Raw genomic sequence first — 9,390 nt, 5'->3', positions numbered from 1 at the left:
TGCAATATCGTAAAACTATAAACACAAAGACCAGGAATTTGCCCTTACAAAAGAGACCCAGTATTTCGAGGATGAAACGGTACCTTAACACCCATGTTGCATGTTCTGGTGTGAAGTCTTCATCTGCTTTAGTGATCAGCAACTGATCCTGCCTGATGACTGAGACTCGCTCTGTTCCTGATGTGTGGCGTGACCCATTCGGGCTTCACCTTCCCGCTCTGGTGGTTATGCGTTGGGGGATTGATCCTGCCTGATGACTGAGACTCGCTCTGTTCCTGATGTGTGGTGTGACCCGTTCGGGCTTCACCTTCCCGCTCCGGCGGTTATGCGTTGGGGGATTGATCCTGCCTGATGACTGAGACTCGCTCTGTTCCTGATGTGTGGTGTGACCCGTTCGGACTTCACCTTCCCGCTCCGGCGGTTATGCGTTGGGGGATTGATCCTGCCTGATGACTGAGACTTGCTCTGTTCCTGAAGTGTGGTGTGACCCGTTTGGGCTTCACCTTCCCGCTCTGGCGGTTATGCATTGGGGGATTGATCCTGGCTGGTGACTGAGACTCGCTCTGTTCCTGATTTGTGGTGTGACCCGTTCGGGCTTCACCTTCCCGCTCCGGCGGTTATGCGTTGGGGGATTGATCCTGCCTGATGACTGAGACTCGCTCTGTTCCTGATGTGTGGTGTGACCCATTCGGGCTTCACCTTCCCACTCCGGCGGTTATGCGCTGGGGGATTGATCTTGCCTGATGACTGAGACTCACTCTGTTCCTGATGTGTGGCGTGACCCATTCGGTCTTCACCTTCCCACTCCGGCGGTTATGCGTTGGGGGATTGATTCTGCCCGATGACTGAAACTCACTGTTCCTGGTATGTGACCCATTTGGACTTTGCCTCCCCACTCTGGTGGCTGCACATCGAGGGAGCAAGCCCTTGTAAACGTCTTCCCCACATAAGTCATGCTGGTTTCATGACTCCTGAACAATGACAATGCTTTTAACACATGAACAGGACCAACAACCCCCCAGATTTTGAAATTGCAATTGAAACTCAATTGCATCATATTATTTGAGTTCCATTAATCAACAGCTCATTGTCCCGTTGGATTCTCCTTCGCATCCAAATCCACACCCACGCTTGCGATGGAGTATCTGCTCCACGGACGGCGGCCTGCAGCTTCGGTGGCGCACCCGGAATGTCCATCAGACCTCAGTGCGGCCTCTGCATTATGCATCTCTCTGAGGAGGGCTCAGAGGTCGAGCTGGCTCAGTGCAATATTTCCAAGAAAGCACTTCTTGGGGATACAGGAACAGCGCCTGGGCGGATTATTTATGGCCAGGATTACTCTGCCAGGAGGGAAAGTTCAGAAGCAAAGTTTTTCATCCTTTCAATAAAAAAAACATTTCTACAGTTTATTCCAGACACACATGTAATCAAAGTGTAATATGTGCCAAATTTTTAAATAGATTGTTATTTCTTTGAAAATATTTGTAGGCATCTCTAACAGAATGCACTAAAGGTGAGGGGCCATGCAACACGGGCAGGGGGTAGAGCTGTCCTACTGAACACAGCTTTTCTGGAGAGACAAGGACCGGCTCCAAGTCATGAACATCAAACAGGCACCATCTTCACTATTCCACCAACCCAACCCTTAGCCAATAATCCCCCACCAATCACTCCATCAACATCTGCCATTTTAGATATCATTAACATGATTTTTTTTGTGATATGCAATTATACGAGAACAGTAAGCGGTTCTGGTCGGCAGGTGAGTGGGTTCTCATTCAGAACAGCTGCACCTGCCCCTTATTCCAAAAAGATGATAAACAGTCATGCTGTGATTTGGCTCATGACGTTTTAGGTGCCTGTGCTCAAACCCTCCATGAAAGTCTGTGTGTTTATTTTACCATCTGCTGAAAGGGCTTCCAAATTACAGGGCAGGGTGAATATTACACAAAAGCAATGCAAAAACAAAACACACATCCCTCTCTAATCCCCCAGTCATCTTCAGCTGAGGGGATTCTCATTACGAAGCGTGACAGACCTGGCAGCCCTCCATCTGACCAACTATGGAAAATCCTCCTCGCCATCCTGCCTGCTGTTTACTGCTCGTCTCACTGCTGTACTCCACAATAAACACTTAAACTGCCGTCGGAACATCAGAAGTTTACACAGAACCAGGGGCGTATCAGTTACCCACATATTTCTAGCTACACCATAGAACGTTTTGCATTTCCCATAGAAAAAGATAAAAAATAATTCCATTATGATGAATGGATGTTTTCTGACAATTAGAACAATAAATCACACTTTACTTGAGGGGACATGAATAATGCAGTAGTACCATACATGCTTACTCAATGCATTAATTCACCAGCACTAATTACATACTGATCCCATGCTTGTTTGTCATTAACCAATGATGTCAGTTCATGTACTCCATTCAGGTCCTATATTAGTTAACAGTTAACTAATTAGTTAATAATGGTAAGACTTTACCTGAGGGGCAAATATTACTTAACTCATTTACTGTTCAAGGACAAATCATGAACTAATATAGGTTTTCCCGTAAAATACATACTGTCATGACTTATTAATGATGGATATGGGATTAGTACTTATAACAATTAATTGTTACTGGTTAATTAATATATTAAGCATCTACTACTACATTATTGTCCCCTCAAGTAATGTGCTACTAAACAATCTTTTAACAGAACTAAAAAACTGATAAATTACTGCAATATATATTGGACTTATTACAATGGTGTGGCATGGTGCAGGTAGGGAATGACATGATGATGCATAACCAAAAGGCGTTTTACTTAAGGGAATTACAGAACACTGGGAATCACACAAACTAAAGGACCGCAAGGGATCAGAAAACTATAAAATAACTTAATACTAAAACAAGCTCTAAAATCCAAGAGGGAAACAGAGAGAAGAACCAGGGTCCAAAAAGGACCAAAGCACATGGCAAAATCACAGCCTGACATTACAAAGGCAGACAGAAGCACAGAGTGAGGGAAGGACCTTAAACACACCGACATCCAGGGAAGACAAGGAACAGGTGTAACTTAATCAATGAACCAATCAAAGGAAACAAAGGAGCATTGAGACCCAGATGACACAATAACCCTAAGAACACAGAACTAAGAGAATTAATAAACAGTAAAGACTAAGAATCTACAGCAAGCATTAGGGGAAACAGCACCAGGAAACCAGAGACAAGAATACACAGAAATGATCACAATGAACCTGGGGAAACTATAGAATAAGAAAACACAAACGAATAAACACTAAAGAACAAAAATTCACAAAAGGAGTTACACTGGTTTCAAGCCAGCCTTAAACCCACGACACAAGAGAACAGTATGCGAGTCACACACTCAAGTTGACCTCACATTCAGTGAGTAAAGAGATCTTTCCATCTTATCTTTTCATAGACTGGACATGGGCGTGGAGCATCCCACACTTAGACCTCACGGCTGACTTCTCTACCCCATTGATGCTGGTGGACGAGGTGGACATGCCAGAGGGGCCCGATTTCATACCTGTGTCGACGGCCTCATAGGGCCACTCCGAGTTACCCAGGCTTCCCTTCATCCCTCCATGTCCTTTCGCATGATGCTCCCACCAGAGAACTGACGCAGACACGCACTTGCAGGCTCCATGTTTTCCATGACAGCATAAGACATTTGTTCCATTAACCTTGGACATGTTCCTAGCAACAGACAAAGAGAGGATTCTAACCCTATTGAGCTGCACAAATGGGGAAAAAAAAGTTGAATCCAGAGAGGCCTCCACTCCATTGGCGGCTATGGTAACGTCGGGTGACACATACTCCCTAACTTGCCACTACATTTCCCCCAAATCTTCCCCCTAAAATCTGACAGCAGGCAGGAGGGGAGAACGGGGGCCCAGGACCACCGGTGGTCAGCCTGGCTCCATAGCAGAAAGCAGCGTGGGATGGTTATGGCATGTTGTCCAGCCTGAAGCTGGGAACCATGCAGAGCTCGCATGAGCAGTACCAATAGTGCACTGGAACCATCCCAGTCAGGGTGTGACACGAAGCTTCTTTGGGTTCATTCAAATGTACTCAATGAGGTCAGCACTGGCTGGAAGAGCACGCACTACCCAGTGCACAATGCAGTTAAAGGCTGTCACATTTCCCTTTCGTGGCTGTTATTATTAATGGACCCATTATGCTGATGGAATCTTGAAGTGTAACATTTTCAGGGACCACATCACTAAATGTTAATAGTAATGGACAGTGCCTGTGTGAACCCTCATTAGGATGGATGGTAGCCCAATAGGACCGTCAGAAGCTCCAGTTACCTTTCTCCTAGATCCAATTGTATGACATCTTGAACAATTGACAAATTACCTGTGATCACCTTCTGCGTGACTCCTGGTCTGGGGCGTAAACAAAGCTGCCATCAAGTCCACAGCAACTGCAATACACACAAACGGCAAAAAAACAAGTGAAAGGAGCTACAGGTTTTAATGACTGACGAGACATTTAGGAACGTAAGAAACAGATCACAAGATTAGAATTATGAGTATTTGTGCAGAGAATCCAATACAAACCGGAATCAAAACTGAGGTAAAACTGAAACCGGTTTTTCTCTGCATTCAATAAAGTTTATTTTTGTTCATCAGAAATCATCTATAGGCCTGGTTTGGAGGACAGAAGGTTGGACAGTAGGTCACCCAGAACCTTCTCACACTAAAGGAAGATCAGCAGCTCATCCAGAACCTTCTCACAGTAAAGGAAGACCAGCAGCTCACCCAGAACCTTCTCACACTAAAGGAAGATCAGCAGCTCACCCAGAACCTTCTCGAACTTAAGGAAGATCAGCAGCTCACCCAGAACCTTCTCACACTAAAGGAAGATCAGCAGCTCACCCAGAACCTTCTCGCACTTAAGGAAGATCAGCAGCTCACCGAGAACCTTCTCGCACTAAAGGAAGATCAGCAGCTCACCCAGAACCTTCTTGCACTTAAGGAAGATCAGCAGCTCACCCAGAACATTCTCACACTTGAGGAAGATCAGCAGCTCACCCAGAACCTTCTCACACTTGAGGAAGATCAGCAGCTCACCCAGAACCTTCTCACACTAAAGGAAGATCAGCAGCTCACCCAGAACCTTCTCACAGTAAAGGAAGATCAGCAGCTCACCCAGAACCTTCTCACAGTAAAGGAAGATCAGCAGCTCACCCAGAACCTTCTCACACTTGAGGAAGATCAGCAGCTCACCCAGAACCTTCTCACACTAAAGAAAGATCAGCAGCTCACCTAGAACCTTCTTGCACTTGAGGATGACTGGTAGAGACTGGACTTCACCACCTGGAATCTGCACGTCACACCACAATTCAAGGTTAAAAAAACCCAGAGTGGTGTGCACCGGCTGAGAGGGCGTCCCTAAGAAGGGCCTGGAGGGATGAAGGGTAGCAGGGTGACGTGCTTCAGTGAGTGAGTGCCCAGGAGACCACAGCTGCATGCAGCTGGTCAGCCTTCTGCTTCTGGCATCTGAGACGCACTGCCACCGCTAGCTCCAGGCCCTGCCTTAGGACCATCACCAAGGCCCCATTCAATCCAACCACCCACTGCATAACAAACCAGTATTCCAGCAAGGCAAAGTCACCTCTAATGCCTAAGTCTAATCAACTGGCAAACATGATGAATTTTCCAGAGAACAGAATTATTAATATATGGCTGTGGCGATCATCTTACAGGAATCATAGTAATCAGAATGATTATGAAACAGTCTATAATGGAAAAAAAATCCAAGCCAGAGGGCACAGTTTGAATGTGGGTCTAATTTATTATAAAACAGTGAGGGATAAGCTGGCTTCTGGAGAGGAGATGACGTCCCGTGGAGGACGGCTGCTGGAACGAAGCTCTACTGGATGGAGGGAGTGCCAAGTGTCTTCTTTGTTAGCTATGGAATTCCCCTGCAGCCCGTCACCCAAGATGTGCATGTCAGTCCCCTGCAACCCGTCACTTAAGACATGCGTCATTCCCCGTCACCCAAGACGTGCATGTCAATCCCCTGCAACCCGTCACTTAAGACATGTGTCATTCCCCGTCACCCAAGACGTGCATGTCAGTCCCCTGCAACCCGTCACTTAAGACATGTGTCATTCCCCGTCACCCAAGACGTGCATGTCAGTCCCCTGCAACCCGTCACTTAAGACATGCGTCATTCCCCGTCACCCAAGACGTGCATGTCAATCCCCTGTAGCCCGTCACCTAAGACGCGCGTCAGTCCCCGTCACCCAAGACGTGCATGTCAATCCCCTGTAGCCCGTCACCTAAGACGCGCGTCAGTCCCCGTCACCCAAGACGCGCTTGTCAGCCCCTGCAACCCGTCACTCAAGACGCGCGTCAGTCCCCGTCACCTAAGACGTGCATGTCAGTCCCCTGTAGCCCGTCACACAAGACGCGCGTCAGTCCCCGTCACCCAAGACGTGCATGTCAGTCCCTTGTAGCTCCGTCCAAATTTTCGGGCCCGTTTCCCTGATAGCCCAATGCTATTTAATACGAGTTTGGCAAAGGTCTCGACGGACAGTGTTTTCATCAGGAGGAGAAACGTCTGTGTGCACACTAACAGCCGCACCGCACACGTCTGATGAATTAGGAGAAATTATTTTTATTTATTAATTATTCCCCAAAAATCTGCCAAAAGCCATATCTAAGCATGGGGGGGGGGGAAATAGTTTTTTTCCATGCAGAGAAACAAAAGGTACGATGTAAAACTGTAGACGTCAACTGCCAGATAGATTAATAATTTGAAACCAGAGAGCAATAATCTACTATTTTAAGTTTTGTTATTATGGCCTAATATTATCATTTCAACATACATTGCAAAAAAATTGCTATAGACAAGAAGAATGTGTAGGGTTCAGTTTAAACCCTAAACCCTTCTAAAAACGGCACTGCAGTCACTGTCCAAAGTAACCGGTCACACTCTTCAGACCATGACACTGCTCAGGCCCACCTAGCTTTAATAAACATCCAGTCAACTGCTCAAAACTTAATAACCCACCACAGTGTCTTTTAAGCAGCTGGAAATGCATGCAAAAACACTCTGAGAAAGGTCCTTAGGTGCACGAAGTCCCCAAGCCGAAGCAAGCCTTACCACATCCTGCAACCGAAGCACTGTGTCATAAAACAGCGCTCCTGGAGAGCAGACCATCAAAGCGAAGCAGGTCCGGATATCAAATACAGTAACCAGACAATATTAGAAAATTTACTCAAAGAATAATCTATTGTAAACCACAGACATTTGATTGATATCAACATTAATTATTCCATTACCTGGGCACTGGAAAATATGTGGACACAAGGTAAGAGTGAAAACAAAAAAAATCCCAGTCGTTACAAAGTCCAGCTGCTCCACCAAACAAAGTGCCAGCTAACTGAAAGAGTCTGTTTCAAAAGGAGATGGTGGAGGAGTATCCCTCCTTCTCCTGTCCCTCTCTTCTCTGTCTCTCAGCTTAAGCAGGATTTTATAGCAGTTCAAGTCTAGTTTACGCAGAGCCAGCTGGGTGTCATTACCAGAGAGCATTCTGCCTGAGGGCTGGCCACACTAAACCACCAAGAAGGGTGTCAGTGACTAAAACCCAGTGTGTTTCATTTAATGTGCTGATATACACGCAGTAGTACGAGAAATATGTGAACATCTTTCCAAAAGCTCATTCATTTTTATATAAAAGCAAGCTGTGCTGTTATATGACCCAGCAACGAGAAGCCAGCCATCCAGCGGAAACCATAGCAGCAAACGTCTGAATGCTGCCATGTCGTACATGCACATCTCCAGGTTGCTTCCTGGCATTTTCGGATAATGCTTCTAGGACATTTTTTCTGTTGAGAAGGATGTCTCCCAACAAGACATTATGGACATCATGGTATGACAAACCCATGGAGTTTCCTTGCTGTCAGTCCCTCCATTCTGAGCTGAGATACTTATATATCACTGCTTTGCACCTCATTTACTGAAGCAATTTCATCACCTGAATACTGACGCCAGGGAATCAAAAGCCTCACTAATTCCATGACTCTCCCGAAACCCTAACCAGCAGCGATTTGTTTGCCTTTCCATTTTTTACCTTGCTAATAAAATCTGAAATTAATGTGTAACTCTACTTCAGTTGTAAGATAAATCACAAGCAAAAAGTTCCTTAAATCAAATGAAAAATGTGATATCATTCTTAAAGTAACAACTAGCCAGTAATACTGCAGCCCAGTCTCAACGATTAAGGGCTATATTTCATAAAGACAGAGGTCCCTCTCCTGGCCTCACTTCAGCCTCCCGAAGCAGCATACTCCCCAAATGTAAAATGTAAAACAGTACAGCTTTAAAAAGAATTAAAAATGCATCAGTTAAGCTAATTAATGTAAAGCAATCTAGTTATCTTAACAAACTAGATCTGATACTAAGTAACGGCACCGCGAGCACTGCAACCTTAACAAGCTAGATCTGATACTAACGGCACCATGAGCACTGCAACTAATTTATTATATAATTTTTCATTATCGTTTTATCGGTTGTTGTTATGCTTTAGAATACGTGTGTTTTTCTTGTTTTTTTCTTTTTTACTTAAATTTTGTTTAAATCTTCTGACATACTCCAATAACAACTGGTACAACTTCACTGCAAGGAAATTCGTTCTTATGTGTTTAACCCTCTGTCGGGTTATTTTCCTCTTTACTTGTCTTTAGTTTTCTTGTTATCTTACTACAGTGTATTTGTTTAATGCTCAGCATGACAAGCTGCATTATAATGCATCATCTCAGAAATGGCTAATAATTATCTTTTCGTATGGTGCCCACTAGCTACTGCAATTACTTGTGCATTTCCAAGCCTAGTTAAAGGTTCTCACTGAGTTGTTATTGTTGTGCCTGACAGAGTGTTGGACCCGTGTACTGCATGGTACTTTGATCGTGAAGAGGTTCTGGAGAGGGTCCATGTGGTGCTGAGTTCTTTTGCCAAATGAATACCAGGCCTTTACAGAGAGTCACAGTACGCTTATTATTATTTTCAGCTCTCGAGAGCGTAGATCTTCACGATAATGGCCGTTCTTGGGTGCACTGCCTCTCGTGTCACACTGCCAGTAACATACTATGATCTTGGACAGTAGGCATATCTTTATCTCTGGTCCATGCAATGGATGGAGGCAGGTAAGCAGTCAGTTGTATTTAAAATTCACAGCATGGTTGACATTAGTGACACATATTCACTGACTACACTGTGTGAAGAATTATTAGGCTACTACTATTCCTGGAGATAATTTTTAGCAAACGTTGGGCAGATACATAAAAGTGAATTGAGAGGTTCTCTTTTGCTCCAAGTTAATTTATTTAGAGAGAAATTTTTACATTAGTCTGTAA

The 9,390-nt window shown here is 44.8% G+C and overlaps 1 long non-coding RNA gene across 1 annotated transcript; it reads right to left on the bottom strand.

Annotated features, from left to right (window-relative positions):
• Nucleotides 1-1,210: 1,210 nt before the first annotated feature.
• Nucleotides 1,211-7,528, bottom strand: LOC125712335 (uncharacterized). Its single transcript, XR_007383269.1, has 4 exons — nucleotides 7,318-7,528; nucleotides 4,382-4,448; nucleotides 3,549-3,718; nucleotides 1,211-1,340 (listed from the first exon to the last, which is right to left on the bottom strand). It is a non-coding gene; the product is annotated as an uncharacterized LOC125712335 (long non-coding RNA).
• Between the last annotated feature and the right edge of the window lie 1,862 nt (nucleotides 7,529-9,390).

This window comes from Brienomyrus brachyistius, chromosome 17 (assembly GCF_023856365.1).
Source record: "Brienomyrus brachyistius isolate T26 chromosome 17, BBRACH_0.4, whole genome shotgun sequence".
Lineage (NCBI taxonomy): Eukaryota > Metazoa > Chordata > Actinopteri > Osteoglossiformes > Mormyridae > Brienomyrus > Brienomyrus brachyistius.
The sequence above is the reverse complement of the archived record's forward strand: the minus strand, read 5'-3'. Positions and strand labels throughout refer to the sequence as shown.